Source organism: Macaca mulatta, chromosome 7 (genome assembly GCF_049350105.2).
Source record: "Macaca mulatta isolate MMU2019108-1 chromosome 7, T2T-MMU8v2.0, whole genome shotgun sequence".
NCBI classification, from domain to species: Eukaryota; Metazoa; Chordata; class Mammalia; order Primates; family Cercopithecidae; genus Macaca; species Macaca mulatta.
In genome coordinates this window covers 155837834-155864594 of record NC_133412.1, presented here as the reverse complement: position 1 = coordinate 155864594, position 26761 = coordinate 155837834, and positions in this window count along the sequence as shown.

The window sequence follows — 26761 nt, the reverse complement described above, 5'->3', positions numbered from 1 at the left end:
TTTCCTATTCTGCCATCTTTGAAGAAAGTAAAAAAAATGTCAAATAAGTTCTAAATACTTGTTTAGTAAATAGGGAAGGGCGAGTATAGAATATTAAATTTCATATTCCAAGAAAACTTATAGCATGGAATAACCCCATACTAGAGAGAGACTTTTAAAGTTGGTGAGGTAATGGTGAGGACCCTTTAGTTGTTTTTGTGAAACCATGGAGAAATGAGTTGAATGTAAATTTATGTTGCCATGTTTTAGATTAAAAATTAAAGATTTCTCTATTGACTTTTGCCAGCTTCTCATAATTACTTTTTTGTTTGCTCCATTCCTTTATTATTCTGAAGCATCAAATTAGTTTCAAGCTTGGGTTTATTGTTCTTCCTAGACATAAAATAGTGTGCTTAAGATATCTCAATATTCAACCTTTAAGAATAAAAAACTGAAATTTATATTCACCAGGTGCAGAGAAAGCCATGCAGCAGTTACCAGACTGGGCTTTGAGGGACAGAGAGTAGGACTAAATGATCTTATTTTCTAGCTGTGTCCACTTTGGTAACTCAATGATCTTTATGATGCCTCAATTTCTTCATCTGTCACTAAGAAATTAAAATTTACATTATAGAAATTTTAATACAGATTTTAGTAAAAAGTAAATCATTTAATAGTCATGTAACAATCATCATTATTTAACGGGTAAACACTCTTATTCCCACTTTTAAAACTTCTTCTCCAACACCCTTGGCAGGCATTTGTAGTTCTGCAAAAGAAAACAACATGTTTTACGAGTTTTGGTGTGAAGCTCATGCATAGAATACCACAAATTCCTGAAGTCACCAATTTGAATCAGAGAAAAACCTTTCTAAAACTATACTTTTGGGTGCACCTAATGGAACTCCTTGATTTATCTTCTACAGATGTTACCTGGATGGTGTTTATGGATAAGAGCTAATAAGGATGGGATAACGATACATGTTTAATGATATATAACAGTGTGGACCCCTGAAAACATTCCCATTATATAATCCATATTTTCTTTTCTCATAAAAGCTTCTATTACAGCATGCTGTTTCATTCTGTGGAAAGTCTAAATCAAACATGCTCAGTTTACAAGTCAAATGATTTCCCCACTTGCCACAGGCATAAACACTGACCTTCATTTGAAAAAGGAATCAGGTTATCATTATTTTGTCTTTGAAACTCGATGATTTTTGTAGTAGGGATTAATCTTTTCTTTCTATCAGTACTAAAGATTCTTGTTGTCAGAGCTCCTCTGACATGGTTTTGATGTTGTACAAAGTGGAAGGGAACCGGTTCACACCCCTGTGGCTATTTGGCTCCGCTTGGATATCTGGGGATAAACATGGCTCTGTCAGTGTAACAATCAGAGCTCTCACAGGGAACACCTGCAAAAACAGTCTGAAGCTGTTTCGTTATCATTACTAGGGCAAATAATAGTCTCCTCTTGCACTTCAGCACCTCACATCTTTCCGAAAAAGATTTGTCAGTGATTCCATATTTTGCAACAAAAATTTGCAGCATCCCTCAGTGTCGTGGGGAGGAATGGTTTGCATACTGGCCATTGGAGAAACTCTGGGGACTTCAGGCAGCTATCCTGCAGGCTGTAATATTGCAGGAAGAAAGAAGAGGAAAATGCCAGCCTGTCAACTTCTTGAAGAAGATGGATGGAACTATCAATAAACCAATAAAGCAAAGACAGACTGATGCAAAGCAGTGACACTTGTGACAAGGAGCTAGCTGCAGGAGTGACAAGGCAGAAGTCAATAAGGCAGCTTATTACACCCGAAGCTGATAAGTGATATCATCATCAATAAGTAGAGACTCAGCCACCTGGGAGAATTCATGTCCCTTCAATCAGGAAAGTCAGAGTGGGTGGGAGAGGCAGTTCTGTACGTCATTCTAGGGAGAGCATAAACTCAGTCTCCACTCACTGCAGACCACCTTAGTCCAAGGACAGGAGGGTGAAATACACACATCTGGACCAATGACCCACCGCCCCAATGCTGCCAGGCAGGTCTTAAAGGGAGAACTGTTGAGTACAATTTTAACTTCATCTCATGCTACTCATATTCGCTTATTACAAAGAAATGATGTTTTATTTTTGAGATGATTTTTCCAGAAATTTTTACCTGTGTCCAAATTAGGTTAAGACACATTTATTCTGCATATCTAGTATCAGCTATGTGTACTTGTCAAAAAATCATTAGTCTATCAGTGAATATTGGATGATTCTTCATCATTAGGATGTACAAAATTATTTCACACAAGACTGTGCTTGTTTTCTGTGCACTAAAGAATGAAAATAATATCAACAGTGAGTGCAGAAAAGCTTGTAGGGACTATGAAAATTTAAGACTACTACGATGTAGGTGTGATATTTATCTAGAGATGCCCATTGTTTCTAATCCGGGGGGAACCTCAGATGATTTCAATCATTTTCAACTACCTAATTTCTCCAACAGTGTATATTTTTTGTAGATACAGTCTTTCTAGTGTATCATACCACTGAGGACCGAGATGAGATAGCCTAGGGAAGAAACCTATGTCAATATGGTATTTCATCATTTTTAAGAATATTTTAATAAAGCAGAAGTGGTTAAGTCAGGCTCACTGATATGTATGATAAAAATTTATTCTAATAATCAGAGGACTCTGATAAATGTGCAGGTTTCCTAAGAGAAGCTCGTGTTACGCAACTGCACTGAATCTTTTCATCTACTTGCTCTAGCTAGCATCAACAGACTCCCTTTCATCAGAATTGGAAAAGTCTCAAGAGATTTGGCATGACCCAGATGACCCCAGATTATTAACCTAATAAGCATGGAATAATAGGGCAGTAGGAGTTGGTTTGGATTATATTTGCCAGACATAAGACTCATAGTTAATTTTGAATTTCAGGTCAGTAACAAATACTTCCTTAATGTAAGTGTGTGTCGTGCAATATTTGGGACATATTTAGACTAAAACATTATTCACTGTTTATCTGAAATTCACATACGGGGTGTCCAGTATTTTTATTTGCTAAATCTGACAATCCCAAAAACAGCTCTCTGATGTTTTCATGCTTAGGTGAGGCAGAAACTTTATTTTCCTGAGTTGAGCTTCCTGTACTTGTCTTTCACAGACCACTTTAGAATTCTTTAATTCCCAGCCCTCCTGACCCGCTGCAGATAGACATCTGTGCAGCTCCAATTGCCTCCGTCAATCTTGACTCCGTCCAGGTTTAATTTAAGCCTGAGGCTACATTGCGGCATTTGTTTAATTGTTCTTCCGCATATAAGTCATTGTTTGGTACATTGGTTGGTGGAATTCTAGGTAAAGCTACACATGAATATAACCCAGGATTAGGCCAGTTATTCTCAGAGCTAGTTATTTCCTTATTTTCTTCTTGCTCAGAATCTACTGAGCAATGTGAATACAATACTAAAATCCCCAGCATCATGTGAGACCGGCCCAGCAATAAAAAGGAAACCATCCATCTAATAAACTGTCCCATTACAATAATGGGATGAGATCATCCAAACTGTAACTTTTAATGGGATGTTTCAACACTCAGCAGCTAACACCCTCATTGCACTATGTCTGTCAGAATCCAATGTTATTTTCCACCTGTGGTTCAATTGACTTAATGCTCCTCCCTTTTGTCTTATTACCCTGACCTTCCAAATCTTAGTCCAGCACCCAAAGCTTCTGGATATGGCAGTAAATGAAAATTTAAATTGCTCCAGGAAACAAAAGGCAATACTGAACCTCATCCCATGAATACTAAAGCTGCTTTATCCCCTCTAAGTTCAAAAGAGATTCATTGCTTATTGTCTGACCCTCTGCAAGTATAGTTTGGAGAGGTTGAATCCTGGGCTTGTGACTCAGGCCAGTCAGGAGGCAGGTGAAAGAATGTTTTAGTACAATTGGTTAATATTTAGGGAGAAAGTAAGTTCAATTATTTTCAGAGAGATCTCTAAATTAGAAAATTGTCTGTGGTCATGATTTAATTGTTTGCATTTTTTTCCCATAAAATGCTCACAAAATTTGTTGCTGGACTATTTCACTGATGGTTTAAGATTTGTAAAAGGAGAGTTGGAGAGGAGGTTAGAAAAAAATATTTTCTAATGAATGTGATTTTAATATATTATAATTTCCTGGTCTTTAGTCAGTTGGATTGATTTCTCTTCCCAAGAGAAATACGCTCCCCACCCCGCCACCCGCACTATTAATTTCCCTTCTTAGGAAATCACATTATATCACTTTCAGAAATAAAGAGTACTATTTTAGTTCTCTCTTTCCCAAATTCATGAACCACAGAAGTAAGCAAGAGGCTGCAAAGTACTAATAAAAATTTGAGTGATGATTTTAACACTGCAAAAAGATTTATCAAAAAATCACGCATTCAGCCCAACACATGACTGTCTAGAGTAGACTAAATTCTTAACTTTTGACTAGAATATTATCAACTCAAAACAGTTGTAATTTAATTACAAGCCTCAGAAGCTTCCTAACAAATACTTATATGTATGTTTTCACTACTAAATGGCTATACTTATGAATAGCTATAGCTAATCAGAAAAAACTTTTCAAAATCTTTGAATTAAAAAGAAATAAAAGTTAAATCTTTATCTCACATATTACATCAAATAAAATTTGGGTACCAAAAGAACTAGAAAAATCTATATGTAAATTCTATATAAATAAGAAGTGGTAAAGAACTTTCTAATTGTGACATCAAGGTAGAAATCTAATATAAGAAATTTTCAATAGAGTGACTATATTAAAAGTAACACATTTTACTGGACAACAAAAGGCATTTGAATAAAATAAAAAGGGAAACAATAGCAGTTGAATTAAAAGGGGCAAAGAGTCAAGATCTATAATATAAAGTTAAACATTGTTGTAAATCAGGCCAGGTGCAGTGTAAACCCAAAACTCTGGGAGGCTGAGACAGAGGATTTTTTGAGCCCAGGAGTTTGAGACCAGCCTGGGAAATATAGTGGGATCCTGTTTACACACACACACATACACACATACACACACACACTAGCTACGTATGGTGTTGTACACCTGTAGGCAGGAGGATTGGTCAAGCACAGGAGTTTGAGGCTGCAGTGAGCTATGATTATGCATGTGAATAGCCATTGCACTCCAGCATGAGCAACACAGTGAGACCCATTCTCTATAAAAAATTTAAAAATTAGCTGAACGAGATGGGGCATGCCTCTGGTCCCAGCTACTTGGGAAGCTAAGGTGTGAGAGTCTCTTGAGCCTGGGAGTTTGAGACTGTAGTGAACTATAATTATGCCACCTCACTTCATTCTGGGCAACAATGTGATTCTGGTTTTGTTTTGTTTTATTTTGTTTGAGACAGAGTTTCGCTCTTGTTGCCGAGGCTGGAGTTCAATGGCACCATCTCAGTTCGCTGCAACCTACGCCTCCCAAGTTCAAGCAATTCTCCTGCCTCAGCCTCCCAAGGAGCTGGGATTACAGGTGTGTGCCACCACACTCAGCTATTTTTTTTATTTTTAGTAGAGACGTGGTTTCACCATATTGGTCAGGCTGCTCTCGAACTCCTGACTTCGCGATTCTCCTGCCTCAGCCTCCCAAAGTGCTGGAATTATAGGCATGAGCCACTGAGAAGAAAATTAAAATGATTTTTTAAGAATTAGTGTAAACTAAATAGAATTTAATCCTGTAGGTCATGGTGTAAATTAAACAGAATCAAGGCAGAAAAGTCAAAGGTTATTAGACGTAGTTTAAAAATACAACCCACTAGTACCAGAAACTACAAATTAAAAAAAATAACAAAACTTTTTTTTCTACTTATCAGTATAGATATTATTTTAAAAAGTGATTATGCCCAGTGCTGTTCAGAGTAGGAAATGGAGACACTTTCTATATCAGTGGTTGGGTTTTGTATGTCCAGTTGTGTCATATTTTTAAAATCTCATTATAACCTTGCCCTAGTAGCTTCACTTTGAAAATTCTCTTAATAATTAGAAAGGTGAACAAATACAGAGGCTGGCTATTAGGGATGTGTATATAAAATGCTCATCACAGCAAGAGAAAAATTTATGTAAATCTGAGTGTCCAACAACAAGGCAGCATACAAGTGATACAAAACGCATTTGCAAATTTTCTAGTGCCAGCCAAGATGGAGTAGATCCTGTCGGGGCTCAGAAAACAATGCCCCAAAATAAAGGCCTCAGAAACAAAAGCGCTTCTCTGATCTTCTCCTGCCCTCCTTCTCTCAGTCCCATTCTCTCTTGAGGCTAGCCATAAAAACTGCCATCGCTCTTACCCAAGGGTCATAGAAACCGGAATGCATTTTCCACCAAAGCCAGCCATAAAAATCCAAAAATGTTTATCTGACTTTCTCTCCACTTTCATGTGTAGAGAAAAATGTCCACAAAGAAATTATCTGACTTACCTTGTTTGGCTGTAGGTCATAAGACTGATCCCAGAGAGGGTCCTGTCTCATACCTACAAGGAAGAAATGCTGCACAGAGAGGTCATGAAGATACTAGGCAGACAGGCCTTGCAGGATTTCCCCACTCTGTCTATTAGCATTGGATCAGACCCTTAGGTGCAATGACATTTTACCTCGTTGTCTATACTTTGTTGAACATAAGCATAAAAATGGACAATTTCTTATATATACAAGTTAAATAAATGTGTATGTCTTTTCTGCTATGAATCTGGCCTTTGCAAGTTGATTTTTCAGCAAATTTTCAGAGGCCCAAACAGTACATTACAGCCTCAATCTCTCACGTATTAATCGCAAATCTCTGAATGAAATACAAAAAAGCAACTTCTTTAAGATTCTGAAAAGTTATTTGTAGGCAGAATGGAGATGGGAGCCAAGCTTGAAGAATGTTCTTTAAGGATGAGATTTTCTTCTTCTGTTCTTCAAGCATGGGTCCTCCTCCTCCTCCTCCTCCTCCACTTTAATATGGGAGGGGGACAGGAAAGTGCTGGGAAGGGAAGTTCTCTGGCTTCACTCCTGGGCCTGTGTCCACGGACCAAGGTGAGGACTGGCATTTCTGGTTTTATGGCAAAATGTTGCATTTTCCAAGACCATCCTGGCACGCCATGCCCCCATCCTGTGCCTATAAAAACCCTTAGTGGACAGAGACACCGTGGCTGGACAACCAGAGAACACACCGGCAGAAGAATACACAAGAGGCTGGACATCGAGAAGACGTCGAAAGGAGCAAGCGGCAGAAGAACATATGGGCAGACACCAGCAGATTGCGGCAGGCCGACCAGGGGAACAATGCAGTTTGGTCAGGGAGGCCGAAAAGCCGGGTGAAGAGCCGCGAGGCCTGACTTCCGGGAAAACCACCTTCCCACTCCATCCGCCGTCTGGCCTCCCCATCCACCTCGCTGAGAGTTACCACTCGATAAAAAACCTTGCACTCATTCTCCAAGTCCACATGTGATCTGATTTTTCTGGTTCACTAGGGTAAGAGCCCCAGGATACAGAAAGCCGTCCGTCCTTGCGATAAGGCAGAGGGTCTAATTCAGCCGACAAACACAAGCAGACTATGGGTGGCTAAACTGTAAGAGCACACTGTAACACACCCCTGCTGGGGCTTCAGCTGTAAACATTCACCCCTAGACCCTGCCCTGAGGTCAGAGCCCCACAACCTACCTGTCTGCATGCTCCCTCTAGAGGTTTGAGCAGGGCGGCACCTAAGAAGCGAGCCACACCCCCATCACATGCCCTGCAGCGAGCGGGGAAGGGAGGGCAAGGGAACGTTTCCCATTTCATTATTATTATTTTGTCATCCAGATTTGGCCTAAATGCAGCCCTTCTGCAGTGCTATACAGTGAGTTCAGGTACGACAATATCAATCTATTTCTGGCTACGACACCACGAAAAGGAACCTCTGGAATGAGGGTGTTTCCTTTTCTTCCTTTTGTTTGTTTCTTTTTTTTTTTTTTTTTTTGAGACGGAGTCTCGCTCTGTGGTCCAGACTGGATGGAGTGCAGAAGCGCAATCTCGGCTCACTTCAAGCTGCGCCTCCTGTGTTCACGCCATTCTCCTGCCTCAGTCTCCCAAGTAGCTGGTACTACAGGCTCCCACCCCCACGCCCAGCTAAGTTTTTGTGTTTTTAGTAGAGACGGCGTTCACTGTGCTAGCCAGGATGGTCTCGATCTCCTGACCTAGTGATCCGCCTGCCTCGGTCTCCCAAAAGTGCTGGGATTACAGGCATGAGCCACCGCGCCTGGCCTTCTTTCTTTCTTTTACTGCAGAAGGTGGCCTCACTTGCAGAACTTCGTTTGCAGGAACAAGAGCCATGGTGCATGCATGTAAATCCTTGAGGCTGACAGCAATATTTCTGTACAGAGAAAGTGAAAAAAAAAAAATCCTTCATGGATCAAAGAGCATAGGGGAATCTCTATTTTTTTTTTTTTTCTGCCTCTCTTTCCTTGAACCGTAATGTCCAGATGCCCGTTCTAGGCACAAGGACTATGAGACAGTGCAGATTGATAAAATTCTGAGAAAAACCCTGGCATTATAGGCAGAGTACCAGAAAAAGATAACTCTGGGAGCCAAAGATTGTGGAGTAAATCCTGGAGGCAAAAGATCTGGAAAGGAGGTCCCTCGACATTGTATGAAGCAACCTACCTAAGCCTTAGGCTGTTATGTCTGACCTACAGATGGATGGGTAAGGCCACGTGCACATAGAAATGCCCTGTAAGTTAAACTGGCATTGCAATGACCGCCCACAAAATGCAAAGTAGGAAGTACAGCCTAAACCAACCTAGTTGATGACTTTCTAAAAGAAAAAGAAAATCAACACTCTACAAAAGATTATAAAGAGACCTAGATTGTTTACATTGTAAAGAAAATAACACATATCTAGGATGGAATCCAAAATTGCTCAAATTACAAAGTATAAGGAATCCATGGCAAATTATCAGGGAAAAAGATAACTATCAGAGACTAAGCCAACTCTGAAATGACCCATATATTGACGTTATTAGTCAAAGACTTTATCATAGTTATAACAACTATGCTCCATGAAGTAATAATGAACATTCTTGAAATAAATGGAAAGGTCACATTTCTTGGCAGATCAATAAAAACTATTAAAAAGGAACCAGATGTAAATATTAGAAGGAAGAATTACAATTTCTGAAATAAACAGCAACAAAACAAAACAGAATGGTCTCAATTACAGAATACAGAACACAGAGAGAAGAGAACAAAATTATTTTAAAAAGAATAGAGCCTGCTACACAAAATATGTATACATATAAACACAACTTTCAAAAGCTTATATGGCTATGTTAATATCTGACAAAATAGACTTTAAAGCAAAACAAAACAAAAATCAACCAGAAAAAAAGAGGGCTGTTAAAAAATGATAAAAATGTTGATTCACCAAGAATAACAACAATATAAAATGTACATCAAACTTTTAACTTCACAGCTTCAAAATAATTAAAGCAAAAACTTATTAAATTTGAAGGAGAAAAAGGCAAATTCATAATTACTTATGGATCCTTGAATATTTATTTCTGGATAATTTTTAGAATAGGAAAGATCAAGATTATAGAAAATCTAAGCTACACTATCCAGCAACATTATTTAATTAATAGTTATTGAACACTCCATACAACTGCAGAATTAGTTTCAGGTGAACATAAATTATTACCAAGACATACTACAATCTGGGCCATAAAATAAACCTCAACAAATTTAACAATATAAATTGTACAAAGTATTTTTGTTTACTATAACACAATTAAATAAGGAGCTAGTAACAGACATGTAACAGAAAATATTTAATCACTTAGAATTAAATAATGCACTTGTAAACAACACATCAATACAAAAATGAACTCTCTGAAAAATTAGAAAATATTTTAAACTGAATAAACATAAAATAGCAACATATCAAAAGTAGCTTCAGTAACATTCACAGCATTAGAAATTTAACTTGGAATGGAAGAAAGGTTGCAAGTCAATTTTAAGCTTTTACCAGAAGAAATGTGAAAATCAAGAACAAGTTAAATGAAAGCAACTAAAAATGAAGATAAGTTCCTTTAATAACAGAAAACAGAAATAAAAATAGAATCAGAAATGCTCTAGAAATATACCTGAAACTAAAAGCTGCATTTCTTTGGAAAGATCACTACATTGATTAACCTTTAGTCAAATGCAACTTACCACTCTCAGAATTGAAAAAGGGTAATCATTAAAGAGTCTACAATTATTAAGAAGATAAGAAGAAAGACTGATAGCCACTCTTTGCCCATAAATTATAAAATTTAGATGAAATGGATCGGGTTATTGAAAGATATACCCTACAAAAATTTACTGAAGAAGAAAAATAAGTTGTCCTCTGGTTGTTAAATATACTGAATTCATAGTTCAAATAAAACCTCAGGCTCATATTGTTTCACTGGTCAATTCTACAGATCATTTAAAAATGAAATAATACCAAGTATACACAACCTTTTCCAGAAAATAGAACAGCATGTGACTCTTCTCAACTTATTTTATTAGGCCAGTAGTGCTATGATACCAAAACTAAATAAAGACATAATTAATAGAAAAAGCACAGACCATTATACTTCATGAACATAGAAGCAAGGATATTTGATAAATCCACTATTTTATAAAAAAGATAGTACATCATGACCAAATCAAGTCTACACTGTGAATACTCGGGTAATTCACCCTGCAAAATCCACCAATATATTTCATAAGAAACTAGAGAGAAAATATACGGTCTACTCAACAGATAGAGAACAAATCCTTTGCCTAATTCAATACTTTGTCATGATAAAAACTCCCGGCAATAAAATGACACATATTTAGTCTTGTAAAGAACATTTGTAACAAACTCTAAATAATATCAGACACAATGATGAAAATTAAATGCTTTTCTTCCTGGATTGTTAATAAGTCAAAGATATCCATAATCACCACCCTTGTTCACCATCATGCTGTTAATTCTAGCCAGGTCAATAAGGAAACATAAAAAAGTAAAAGCACACAGATTTGAAGGTAATAAATGAAGTTGTCTCAACTTGCGGATAGTATGACTGACTATACAGAAAACCCAAGGAAAATAAGAAAAGATTGTTGAAACTTCTAAGTGAGTTTAGCAAGGGTACCAGATACAAGATCACTGTGTGAAAATAAACTTTCATTCCTACATACGAGGAATGAACAATTGGAATTTGAACTTAAATAAACAACACCATTAATAGTAGCACCAACAAATAAAATTGTTAAATATAAACTTTAAAAATGTATCTCATTTTTATGCTGAAAACCACTTAAATAAATCAATTAAGACCAAAATAAACTTAGAGATATACCATGTTAGAATAGGAAAGGCTCAGTTCTCCCTAAATTAATTTATAGACTCATCACAATAGCAATCAAAATTTCATTAAGAAGATGTAAATATTGACAAACTAATTCTAAAATGTCTTTGAAAAAAATAATTGCAATAGCTAAAATAAAAACTGACAATGCAGAATACAGCTGGGAGATGTACTCTCTATTTTTAAGTTTACTGTAAAGCTATAGTAATAAAGACAGTCTAGTATCCACAAAAAATAGATATGCAGATAGATAGATAGATAGATAGATAGATAGATAGATAGATAAAACAGAAAGTAGAGTACAAAAGTAGACCTACAAAAATTTTGTCAATGTGATGCATTTTGACCTCGCAATGAAGAAACAACAGCCTTTTGAGGAAACTGTGCTGAAATTTTTGGTTATCAATGTATAAGAAAATAAACCTTGATGGCTACCTCATACTTTATTAAGAAAAAAAGATCAAAGAATATAAAATTGAAAATTATAAACTTTTGATGAATAAAAAAAATATATGACTTAGAGTTAGGCATAGGGTTCTTAGGTATAATACCAAAAGCATGTTCCATTGAAATAAAAACTTGAAAACTCTATTTCACCTAAATTAAAAATATTTTCACATGAAAGTCACTGTTAAGATTATGCAAAAGCAAGTCATAAAATGGGAGAATATGTTTGTAAATCATTCATCTGTCAAAGGACTTATATCCAAAATATATAAAGAACTCTCAAAATACAACAAAAAATAAATAAAAATCTCAATTTAAAAGTAGAAGAGTTGAACAGATATTTTATCAAATCAGATACACAGATAGTAAATAAACACATACAAAGATGATCAGCATCTGAAATCAAGAAAATGTAAATTAAAACTACAATGGGATCCCAATATGCACATTACCACTACTATGATTAGAATGACTAAAAACTAACCAACCAATCAACAAACTCATAATAACACGTGCTGATGAGGGTGCAGAGAAACTAGAATTTTCACACATTGCTGATGGGTGTGCACATTTAAAAATCCTTATTGAAAGCAGTTTGCCATTTTCTAATAAATGTAATACAGAACTACCATAGGATCCAGTAATCCGCTTCTAGGCACTTACCTAAAAAATGGAAATTTGTGTATATAAATGTTTATCTCAACTTTATTCATAATTGCCAAAAAATGAAAATAGCTGCCATGTCACTACCTATTGAATGGATAAACAAACATATCAATGCAATGGAATACTACTCCACAATATAAAAGAACTGACTTCTGATATATTCAATAACATGGATCGATCTTAAATGCATTGTGCTAAGTGCAAGAAACCAAACTCAAAAGGCTCCATACGGTACATAAAATTCTGAAAAAGTCAAAATCAAAAGGAAAAAAATCATAGAGTTGAGAAAAATTCAGTGGTTGTTTATATGTGGGCATGAGGAAAGCAGTTGATGCTAAAGGGCAGCATGAAAGAATAGTTCTTTACCTTGATGGTGGAGGTGTTTATGCTTCCCCATGCTATTTTGAAAATTCACAGGATTGTATAACAGATAGGATGCTTTTACTATATAAGAAATTTCTAGTGGACTAAATTTTCTTCTTCCTTACACTTTGGATCACTTTTATATAGTGATTATATATTACTTATCACATGATATTATGGATATTTATAATAAAACATTCAGACAATGAAAACATAGTTAACTTTTGTTAATACAATATTTGAAAACAACCAATTTAGTACATTGAAGCAGTAACTCAGTTCATCAACAAGGTTAGAATGGACCTTAGGATAGAGGAGATAATATTTCTAAATTTGCTTCATACATTTTAATTGTTTTGTTTACACTCTAAGACTTTGGGAATATTAATGGGACAGTAGCACTTCAGACAAGTGAAATAGTTGCTGAAGATTTTAACATGTATTAAAAATATACTGCTGTGTTCCATGAGCAATTAAGTTGCTAGGGAAAGGAGACACAGGATAAAGACCTTAAAAACTACCATCACAAAAAAACAGAGGAGGTACTTCCTCCTTCAGTGAACTTATACTGTATCGACACAATTTTATGTAGGTTAAATATTGCCATTACTTTTTAACATTTTTAATATTTTTAGATGAGTAATATATTTCTGGTATTGAGTTTTGGAAAAGAGGTCAAAATACACTGTGAAAGTGAGTCCTAAAAATTAAATTAATGAGAAGACTGTCTTAGTAATGAGCACTGAAGCAAAATATCCATTGCCTCGCTGACTTAGGGCTCCTGTGTATCTCTTCTATATCTTCATGCAAAGCTTAAGTCAAAACAGGTATCTCTCTCTCTGGTCTCTTTTTTTCTCTCTCTCTGTCTCATGCACACACACACACACACACACACACACACGCACACACACACACATACACACACACACGCACACACACACATACACACACACACACACACACACACATACACACACACACACACACGCACACACACACACACACACACACACACACACACGCACACACACACGCACATACACACACACACACATACACACACACACACGCACACACACACGCACATACACACACACACACACACACGCACACACACACGCACACACACACACACACACACACACACACGCACACACACACGCACACACGCACACACACACGCACACACACACACGCACACACACGCACACACACACACGCATACACACGCACACGCACACATACACACACACACACACGCACACACACGCACACATACACACACACAAAAACACACACACAGTATTCAAGATCTACTTGAACATAGTAGGTTAATTTGCGGAAAAAAAATCTAGAAACTGATCATTTGTTATATCACTGATAGGATTTAAACAAGTAAGAACTGGAGCTTTGGACAGTAGAAAATACATATTTTCCTGTAATATAAAACATACAAAATCAATTTCATATTCATACTTCCACAATGCTTATCATTTGTATAGAATACAAATTAAATAGGTAAATAAAGTAGAGAACTTAAATTTGGTAATTATAAATTATTAGAAGTCAGACAAAATATTAAGTCAGGAGGCTGAGGGAAAATAATACATTTAAAGGAAATGAAACAACCTTGAAGTAACATCTTTACACTTTTGAGAAACAGAAATTTAGCTAAGGTGTCAAATCAAGGAACTACCTATTCTCCAGGAAAGGAAAAAAAAAAAAACTGAGAAAAGTATGAACTAATGATTAAACTAACAATATTTCCTAGTAAAGATTTTTTTTAAAAAAGGAGAAAACAGTATGGATACTTAAATTGCAAACTTCTCTTTATATCACACAGGAAGGCAGTTAACATAGCAATTTGTATCACAGATAAGTAAAGATTTGATACATTTATGTGAGATGGTAAAGGCTTCATTCAAATAGAATAATAATACAAAACTACTTAAGGAATTTTGCTGTCTGAATCCTCTACTATCTCACAAATAGGAAAGATGTTCTGATAAATATAAATACATGCATAAAGCACATCTCACGGCACCTTGCAGACAATATAGAATCAAATGAAAAATTTGTAGATTTAAGCAAGGTAAAATAAATAATCTGACTAACTCCAGAGCCTAACATTTAAAAATTATGGGATGAAAAAATTTTAAGGCTTGATTTCATAAGTGAATCTAGATGGATGGGTGACAAACCATATGAGTCTATTTTCTCTAAGGAGAGACATTACTGGTGACTTTTAATTTATACCTTATTATATTCTTTATGTATAGCAAAGAGGAGAAACAAACCTTAATGAAATAAATTTACATTTGTTTTCTCATAATATTTTGAAGATGCTATGGTTTGAGTGTGTCCCCTCCAAAATTCAGCTGTTGAAACTTAATGTTCTAAAGGATGGTACAGACCCTTTAAGAGGTGATTAGGTAATGAGGTCTCCTCTCCCATGAATGAGATTAGGTTCTCTTATAAAAGGGCTTGATGGAGGGAGTTTATCCCTTATTGCCCTAACCCTCTGCCATGTGAGGACACAGCATTTCTCTCCTCCAAAACATGCAGCCCTTACCAGTCAACTGAATCTGCCAGGAACTTGATTTTGAACTCCCCAACCTCCACAACTGTGAGAAAATAAACTTTCATTACATACACATTACTCAATCTTTTATGCTGCTATTTTTTTTGTAGCAGCACAAAATGGACTAAAAATAAGAATATGAGATCCCTATTATGCCAAAACCTTATTGTGTAGGTGATATTTGACAAAAAATAATCTGTTAAATTTATGATGATATTAAGTCTATTCAATAAATTTTACTGATTTATCAAGTCTAATCAATGTAACACCCTGGAGAATTGTATCCTAGGAAATTATGATTTACAGGAGAACAAGGCATAAATTTGTCCCTACGAGTCTCTAATGCTTGTGTGGTAGGTAGAGAGGTGCAAACACACATTTGTCAGTTTGCATACAGATGCTTCTTGATTTATGATGGGGTTACATCCTGAAAAACCTATTGTAAGTTGAAAATGTTGTAAGTTGAAAAAGCATTTACTACACCTAACTTACCAAAAATCATAGCTTAGCCTAGCCTACCTCAAATGTGCTCAGAACATATACATTAGCCTACGGTTGTGCAAAATCATGTAACACAAAGGCTATTTTACAGTACAATATTTAATATCTCATGTAATTTATTGAATACTGTAATGAAAGTGAACAATAGAATGGTTGTGTGAGTACTCAAAGTACATTTTCTACTAAATGCTTATTGCATTTATGCCATCATAAAGTAAAAAAATTGTTAAGTCAAACCATTGTAAGTCAGGTATTACCTGTGTTTTTAAAAAATTTAATCACCAGCGCGTGATTTATAAGGTTTAGACAAATAAATTCTAAGTTGTGGGAAATATGTTGTCAGTAGACATTGAGCCAGCTGTGCTTACTATCTACATATTTTTGTATTTATTAAGATGGATTTATTTATTTAATTTAAACATCTGTTTTCTTGCATCTATTATGCTTACTTAGTATGTCTTCATTATTATATGGGGATGGAGAAAGTACCTTTAAATTGAAAAGAATTTTTTTTCTTCCTTTTTCTTTCTGTTAATATTTAAAATTTTGAATCCAATGCAAATAAAAAAAATTTTCTTATTCTTAATTCTTAAAAATCACATTCCATTAAAGTGATAGAACAGTTAGAACCAAAGAAAATCTTTGTATAACAAGTAAAGTTTTCTAAAGCCTCAGCAAATGGCTTTCTTCTTTGATTAAATGCATTCAATACAGTAAAATTTCAGAACAAGAAACTTGCACTTAATGTTTATGAAACATCCATATAACTTGAAATTCTCTCAGAAAAGCACAATAGACTTTCACTAAGTTGTAATTTAATTGAATAGTATTTGATAGTGACAGCGATGAAATATATTCACTTTTGTACATTTCTCAAGGCTGCATACAATGATGAGTGTTTAGTACTTGTATAAATACCATAATGGCTTTATTTCATAATGCTTCATGCCTGAAATCACTGCAGATTCTTGGCATTTGTGCTAAGACTATCTGGATGTGAACATACACGTCCATAAGGTCTGGTAGTGTGTTATTTTGCTAATGTTCCTGGAATGACCTGCTTGACAATCGGAGCTATTATCTCCATTGTCAAGGAGCTAAGCAACACCTCTAGGTGACTCTCCAGCTGCAGCTCAGGAACATTTGAAAGGCAATATACTCTTCTTTTCAACCTGCAGGGAATGGATTCACTCAAGATCACCCAGGTGAGCAGTCTTTTTCATCAGACTACGCAATTAATTAAACACTGGGACCCTCCCAGTGGCCAAGGCTCCTGGAAACTGGGAACATCTGAATGTGGTTGTTCAGGATACAAGTGTCAGTTCACAAACATGTTGATTCTAGTGACATATCAACTGCTCTCAAGCTATGTAAGCAAAACTAGACTTGCTTTGTAATTATTTTTGGTAATGTACCTCTTAAATGTGTCATTACATTGTTTGACTTTAACAAGAGGTTACGCTATCATTTATTCTTTTTTACTACAAACCTAAGAATCAAGTGGTACTATTATCTAATTGCTATTTTAGAAATGAGGTAACTGAGACTTGCTTAGAGAGTTTGAAAATAATTCCCATAGCCACCCAGCTAGTAATTAATAAAGCTGAGATTTAAACCCAAATCTGTCAAACAAAATTCTATGCTCTGCTTCCACTCCCGACTGAACATTATGTAGCCAAACTTGTAGTATAAAGACATACACCGGGGCCGTGTTGGTCAAGAGATGACTCTAAAAAGAGATATGGCTGAGTAGAATGAAGGGCTAACCAAATCTGTTCATCTTTATGAAATGTATATTTTTAGAAATTGAAGAACACAGAATATTTAAATATCAGAAATCCCCTGGAGCCTCTTTCTTCCCAAATTTCTTTGGAAACACTTTCTTAACCTGTTTTGTTAAAATTAGGATGTCTGCATACTGGCTACAAAAACTGTTTTACAATATTTTAAATGTAATTGCATGAGTCTTGGCCTTTCTGTGAGTGTATACTCATAGCATGTATTCGCATGATGTGTAACATGCAGAACTCGTTATATATTAGTTTGAAATAGCCCTTTCACATGCTCTCACCAACTTGCTCATCTAGCCAAGAGTAAAATCAACATTTTGTGTACACGTCTAAGAGGTATACCAACTTTTTTTTGCGTCCAGACCTAAACTTTCTTCCATTCCAAATATTTTCTCCTCCAGTGTCTTTACTTTTAGTAAAGAGCATGATTCTCCACCAGGTAACCGGGATCAGACATTGCCTTCAGCTCTTCCGTCTTTCTCCCCTTGAGATCCACTCATCAGTCTAATTGATTCTACCTCTTAAAAACCTTGAAGCCTCCTCTTTTACAAGTGTTAAGATCTAAGTTTAGTAGGAAAAGTAGAAATTACATATGAAAAAATTTAATTATTTAGACAAGTAGAGACTAATATTGACTGAATGAACAAAGGTTTATATCTCCCATTGCACTCTCTCTTTGGAACATACATATTTACTTTATTTCTTGTTTGAAATGGCAGTTGAAATTGCCCAATATTGAAATTGTTCTTTCTGTAGTGTTCGTGCTCCCCCTTGCTCTCTCTCCCTTTCCTATTTATTCTTTTACTTTTGGCTGAGTATATATATTTGAATGTGTGTAGGTTAAATATGTCTACACATGTGCCTGTTTATTTTTATCTTCCTGGCCCTTTACTCAATCTATGCCACCATCATTTCTGAATGCATCAAATTGGTTGCCTAAATGGACTCCTTCCCTTCCTGATTTTGCTCCTCATATTTATTCTCTATACTGTTACCAGAGTGAATTTTCTAAAGTACAAATAGATTCATGTTGCTTCCTGTACTCAGCACCCTTCAAAGTCTCTGCCTTATTCCTTGGATAAAATATACTTTTGCATGATTAAAAAGTTTGAAAATAATCTGGCAACAGCTTGATTTTCTAACCTCCATTCCAAATATCTCCCAAAGGATCGAACAATTGCATGTACCACTCCATCCTCAAGCATATTCTATGCTTAGGTTACGGGGTGTATTTTATGTCCTTCAATTTTCAGCATTCATACATTCTGTTTTCGCTGCCTGAAGCAACCGTCTATGTCCTGTGCTACTTGCTGCCTTCATCGTCCTCACTCCCGAGTGCCAGCAAAGCATGCCCTGTGGAGATTACTTGGACATATCTGGCACTCTGGCACGCAGCTCTCTTGGTAAATGGGGAGCAATGACAGGTAACTGGAGAAAGAATATTGATGACCCAGCCCTTATTCCTCTGGCACTCTTCACAAAATACTCCCTCCCTTTGGTTTTTCACACCTAGGGACATCACAGAGCCCCACTGTTCCCAAGCCCCTGGATCCTACACTCTTCTTGAGGTTTCCCTATGCCACGCTGACACTTTATAAATATGCTTTTATTAAACTAGCTCTAAATTATCCTATTTTGTGGATATCATCCATTTCAGTTTTGGCCCTAACCAACACAATCATTATTCCTCCCCGCTGACAACTAGTTCGTCGGCCAACCCTGCTCATCCTTTGGTTCTTGGTGTAATGCCGCTTCCTCTTAGTAGTTTCCTTTAACTCCTAAGCCTGGGTTAGGCGACCCTCTGTTTTTCCTCATAATAATATGTACATTTCTCTGTCATATCCCTGACAATTTTCTAACTTTTTCTATTTTCTCCTTTCCTAAACACACCCTTGTAAACATAAGTGTTCCTCTAAATGGTTCATGCTTTGATGTCCAAGTGTAACAGTGGGCCTGACAAACAGAGAGGCATAATAGCACCTGAGTACCCACCACTCAGATTCAAATCCCATCTCTGTGACAATCTTACTGAGTAAACTGTTTAGCATGCCTGAGCCTTCACTTCATCATCTTTAGTATAAAGATTATCCACTTATGATGAAATTGGCAGATACCACAAGGCAATGCTTAGAAAATGGTCAGTACTCTGCCCAACAGTTAAATATTTAATATATATTTGGTATTATTATTCTTAATTTTTTTATGTTTTTGTAGAGACTTGATCTCACTACTTGCCTAGCTCTTGAACTCCTGGCCTCAAGCAATCCTCCTGCCTCAACCTCCCAAAGTGCTGGGATTACAGAAGTGAGCCACTATGCCCAATATGGTATTATTATTATTAATACTACATTGTGTTTCATAAATAATTGCTAAATATACAAGAATATGTTTGTTTCATTTCATGTTATCTGAAAAGTAAGAGTCATTCAAAAAATCATGAAGGCAACAAATTATTTCACTTGCTATGATTTCCACTCAATTAGTTGAGATAGCACATATATTTTTGAAGTCACGTATTTATTTTACAAGAGAGCAATCTTGTGATTCCTTAAATAATACAATTACAAAATATAAATTAATTTATTTTATCCATCATCATTTCCCATGAATTCAAAAGGATATGAAAAATATTTCACATTCTTTCTGACAGTAAATGCTATTTAAATGAATAAATATATAAATTAAGCACAATTTGTTTTCCATAAATTTCAGTAAGTAGAGTAAAGGTCTGTGGCTTGAAATACTACACTCTGTAAAAGGGGAACTTTTTTCAAAGAGAATAGCAAAGCTTCAAAGACTGAGAAGTTCAATTAGCTGGCAACTGTTATTAGAAAACTTTAACCCAGTACAATACACTGTAACATCCAAGAATACGTAATAGGATAAATATCTGACAGAAATAACCTGGGAGTCCAGTAACTGATTTATAAGCAATAGCTCATAGAGAAGAAATATTGGATAGAATTTCAGCAGGGAAACTTAGTGAAGCTCAATATAATTGTCCTCTTTTAAATTTTCTCAGTGTGTTGACCCCAGGATAAAAATCTCCTACACACCTTCTGCCTACTCTCTCAATCCAGGTGACTGGTTTATCTCAGTCCGTTTGAGCTGATTTTTCAAGTCCATTTCAAGAGAAAAGAATCAAATAACTTCCCCCACAGCTCAGATGGCAACTACAGAAGAAGAGAAGAAAAATCTTTGAAATGAAAAATGAAAGAAAAAATAGGAAAAGTAATATCCATATGGCATTACTGACAAAAAATTATCTTAAGCCAAAGAACTGGTCAGGATCGTAGGTTTCATTTATTACAATAGCTGTTGGAAGAGAAATAAAGAAGGATGCAGAATTATTTTGTTCTGTCTTCAATTTGCATAGCAGAAAACAGTACTCAGTGGAAAATGATCTCCAGCATCAATCACTGTAACTGACAGCTGTAACCTAAATCTTACTCTAATTAATTAGTCTTAAAATATTAAATATGACCAAACTTTTCTGGAATTATTTTCTGTGGAAATACAAGCCTCCAGATGGATCCTTATCGAGTGGAGACACCTCCAGATGGATCCTTATCGAGTGGAGACAGAGTCACTGGAATCTTTGTTATTTTGGAAGAAATTGTCAAATGAGAATAATCTCAAACAATGTTGCAGCTATTTCTCGTTCTGTAAGGTCACAGTTACAGGCAAACTATGAAAAGTTTAAAATGACCTTTAAGTTCTTCTTTCAACAGCTGAAAGGCAAGTAATAAGATAAGTCTTGGTGACAAAACAAAAACCACAGACTTCTCCAACACTTGCTTCTGTCCTTTTTAACCCGAGATATTAAATGTAAGATTGCTCTTAACTTAAGAAGTGCAACATAACAGCCCTTCATTAGATCCTGGAAATACAGCTGGAGTTTCTGTCAAGGTGGGTCAGCTGGATCATAAGAGACACTGATGGATGTGTCAGTCAAGTGAAATTGCAAAGATGAATTCTAATTCTTTTTTTCTACCCAGAGAACTCTTTTGGTATTAAGGTCACTGGGCATTTTATCTTTGGATGAGAACTGCCAGATTCATTATATTTCCTCACATCCAACTCCCTAAGAAAAGATTTGGCTGTAAAATATTTGATATCAGTATTGTCTATCTTTCTGAAGTTTGCATTCCATTGAAATTGGACTTGAAGCCCACTTGATTCACAATAACTCTGGTTCTGATCACAAAAAAATGAATACATTTAAGATATCAGCAAAAGGCTGGTTTGTTCATTTTAAACTGATTTAAAGAAGTTTTTAGGGAAAATTCACGCAGACGCTGATACGCACAGGCACACACACATGCACGTGCAAACAGCACTTGTGCTTATAAACAACTCTACAATCAGTCCATCCTTCCATAAAGGGAGAGGCTCATTTTCCCTTCAGTCTTTTCTGTCACACACTGCTGTTGTCAGAATGAAATATATTGCACCTGGGTATGATTAATTGTTTTCTGAAGCACAATTGTATTTTGAAAAGTAACATGAATAGCTTAATTCTCTCTCAACATTTTATTAGCTTGGTGTTTAAGCTTCTACCTGGACAGTTCAATGACATGAAGCATTTGTGTTGTTCTCTTGGAAGAGATAGTGATTTCATCTCTGGGCCTCAGTTCATGCAAGATACCCTAAGTTGCACATATTAGCTATGTTTTTACTAAAGGGAAATGGTCTCAGAGGTGGATAATTGGGACATGTGGCTTCATGAGTGGGCCTTGGTGCAAGCTGTTACCCTCTGACACAAAGTATCTAACGTACAGTCAAGATTATGCAACCTTGTGTGTGTGGAAATTGGCTTGAGATCAACTTCTGTGGATCTTTCAAGTTTGCTTTATGGTATTCCTCTTAGCGGAGAATTAGCTTTGCGCTGTATTTTCGTTCTCATTTGCATTTCTGGAACTACTTTCAAGGCAAGTGGCGGAGTTAAAATTGTTAGCGCTCATAATCGTCACAGAAAGACAAACAGCATAATGACTTGAAGATATGCTTGGATTATTTTATTTCTCATAAAATAAGAAAAATCAGAAGAAAGGTGTTAACATTTGTGTAAGTCCTATGATAGAAAACCTTAATCCTAGGAAGTATGAATGGAGTAGGAAAACTTTCCCATGTGCGTAACAGAGAATTAAAATACACAATACACATAAGCTAGAGAGATCATGATTGCAAATGAGATACTGTTACTCTTATTGGTGTGCTCCATTTTTATTACTTCACCTCAGAAAATGATATTTATTATCTTTATACTTTGTTTAGAATAGTGAGAAAGTTTACAATTTGTGTCTACTAATAGAGCAAATAATCGTTTTGTGATTAAAAAAAAAAAAAAAGCCCATTCTTCAAAGTTTCTTCAACTCTTGGCCTCTGTAGGGTCACAGAAAGGAATATTAGTGTCAAAAATGTGATACAGATGCGTGGACTTTTTGGAATCTGACAAACTCAGTCTATTTGTCAAGCCATAATCACCAGGCAGTAATTGACTTTTAAATATGTGCAGCTTTGATGTTAACTACTGAGAGAGGATAAGGACTTGACATTGATTGATGTCAATGTCAACTTCATTTTCTCAGAAGTCTTTATATGCTGAGCATTAAAAATTTAAAAAATACTACTGTGACTTCATGGTGTCTCTATCAGCAATCTGCCATTGTTGTAGGTCTTCATTTTATATGAAGAAAATTCTGCTAGTAAATTAATAATGAAATGCCATACCAAAAAGATGGACAGCTTTCCAGTGACCTTCCAGTGTAAATTATTTCACATACTGGCCTAGCCATGATTGTTTATCATTTCTACTATCATCACCATGAAATGACTTAACACATTACAGTGAGTAAATGATCTTTCCTCAAAAGTATCTAGTGAATTTTGTGTTCTGCGTTTTTCAGGCCAGTGGACAAAAAGCATAGTCTGTGTTAGAATTAGCATAGGAAAAAAAACAATTTAGTGGCTACAATTTGACATAACCTGAAAGGTACAAATACATTGTTTGAAAATGAACATCACTGTAGAAAGATTCTTTGACTGAAAAGATTACAGGTTAAGGGTGAAATGGAAGGAGAATTAGCCAAACATTTTAGATGACTAAAGAGAAAAGAAAAGCAGAGGCATGACCAATTGAATGACAAATTGTAAGATCATAGGTTCTGTCACATCTTTTCATCCCATAATCTGAATGAGATAATATTGGTATCCTAGTTGAATGTTTCAATTGGATATTGCCATAGGAAGCACTCAGTACTTTTGTCATGGTCATATTTTGAACAGTAAGAGAATATACACAAAAAGTAGAAAAGAAAAAAATAGTTTTTAGCTTAAACAAATTATAGAATCTCAATTTGATAAAAATCATATATCAAAGAGAGAATCAGAAGCAAATGACTGACCATTGGGTACATTGGTTTAGAAAAGAATTGAAAAGTTTTGCTTTTATTAAAAACACACTAACAATTTCTTGCATATCTCTCCTAAAATAAAATGTGGAAGCATATTGCCATTGAAATAACAAGAACTCAATAACTATTTTTTCCTGGTATTTATAGATATTGCTAACCCTATTATATCAATATGCATTGAGTCCAAACCACTGTGAAACTGTGGCTTAAAACAATTTGCACTTTTGGCTGGGAGCGGTGGCTCACGCCTGTAATCCCAGCACTTTGGGAGGAGGTCAGGAGATTGAGACCATACTGGCTAACAAGGTGAAACCCCATCTCAACTGAAACAAACAAACAAACAAAAAAACAAAACGTTAGCCAGGCATAGTGGCACGCACCTGTAGTCCCAGCAACTCTGGAGGCTGAGGCAGGAGAATCACTTGAACCGAAGAGGTGGAGGTTGCAGTGAGTTGATATTGCGCCACTGCACTCCAGCCTGGGTGACAGACTGAGACTCCATCTCAAAACAAACAAACAACCAACAACAACAACAACAAAAACAATGAGCACTTGTCATTGCTCTCATATCTCTAAGTAAACTGTCAAGTCTGCTGATCTGAGCCAAACTTGGTTGATCTTGGTTGAACTTGTTCATATACGGGCCAAAGGTTGCTAGATTGGAATGGCCTGACTAACATATCTGGGAATAATTGTCTCTCAATGGGAAAGATGAGGTAAATAGGCAGTATGTCTCTCATTGTACAATAGACTTGTACTGATTTATTTAGGCTGGGTTCCAAGAGATAAAAAGAGTGGAGGCACAGGCTTGGTATTGCCAAAACATCATTTCTGCTTCACTCTCTTAGCTAAAGGTGAAGAATTAGGGTTGAATTTTTATATAGGAACAAAAATGTATGAATTGGTGTTTGATGACTATGAAGAAATGTTTATATTTTTATTAGGAAGTAAGTTTATCTGTTTATTCTCAGGGAGGAGTTCTGTAAACATAATTATTTTTTTCTGTAGGAATTTGGCCAGAATACTAGAACCAGATGGGGTGTGGGGAGATTAGCAGATGAAGTCATTTTAACCAGAATTACTGAAATTATTGCTTCTCAACAAAAGCTGCACAGAAATTGTGACCAAATATGAAATGGTTCTCTGACATTTTCATAAAACCAGCTAACATTGTTTGAAATAGTCTCACAATTTCTGGTTAGAAATTTTTTGATCTTTTGATAAATGTACCCCAACTGCTACATTTGGATGTTGAACCTAGCCCTTCTTGTGTATATCCTTGCCAATTAAAAATTTGTTATAAGCAATTAGTCTATGGGGATCTCAAGCATTCAGATTTTTCTTTAAAGTAATTAACTATGTAGAAAAATTCCTAAAATATATATATGTATATCAAATTGCTATTCCAAATGTAACTGTGTCTGTATACCATCCATGAGAATTGTGGTGGGTTACATAGTGCCCTCCCTGTCTCCTCAAATTTATGTGCACCTGGAACATCAGAACGTGACTTTATTTGGATATTAGGTCCTTATAAACATAACTAGTTATTGGATTAGTTCCTAAATCCTATGACTAGTTTCCTCATAAGAAGAGGAGAGGACACACAGAGACAGAGAGTAAAGTCATGTGAAGACGGAGGCAAGGATTGGAGTTATGCTGCCATAAGCAAAAAACAAAACAAAACAAAACAAAACAAAACAAAACAAAAAAAACCCCAAAACTAAATTAAAACATAAATAAATAACAACAACAACAACAAATAAACCAGCTGGGGACATTAGAAGCTGAGGGAAGAGAAGATTTATGGATGCCAGATGCATGGGAAGATTCTTCCTCACAGCCTTCAAAAGGCAGCATCTGATTTCAGATTTCTAGCCTCCAGAATGGTGAGAATACATATCCATTGTTTAAAGTCGTCAAGTTTGTGGTAGTTTATTACAAAAACCCAGGTAAGCAAATATAAGGAAGGATACAGTAACTGATAAGTATGTTAATTCTTCCTTTCTATCAGTCATAAGCATCCGATTTTCTACGAATCTGTTCATGTTTTGGTGAGGTAAATTACAGTTTATCTCACCAAAAGTAAATTACAGTTCCATGAGTTACACATATAGAGTCATGTAACCAACACGTATTCAAGATACAAGACGATTTCATTATCCAAACTTATTCTCTTATCCTATTTGTAGTAATCCTTTCTCAGACACTGGCAATCATTGATTTATTTTCTGCCCGTAACGTCTCGCCTATTGCATAATTTCAAACAAATGGAATCATACAGTATGTAAAACTCTGGCTTTTTCCACTTAGTATATTGCCTTTAAGCTTCATCCATGTTATTGCATGTGTCAGAAATGCATTCGTTTTTATTGCTGTGCAGTTCCATTGTATGGTTGTACAACAGTTTGTTTATCTGTTCACAAGGTGAACATTTGCTTTGTTTCCTGTTTGAGGAGATTATAAATAAAGCTACTATAAGCATTTGTATACGTGTTTCTACATGAACATAAGTTTTAATTTCACTTGAGTTAATACTTAGAGCTGGGATTGCTGGCCATATGTTAAACAGTTGCTTAACTTTCTAGGAAAGCGTCAAGTTGTTTGACATATAGTCTATACTACTTTGTGATTCTCCTTTCAGTGTA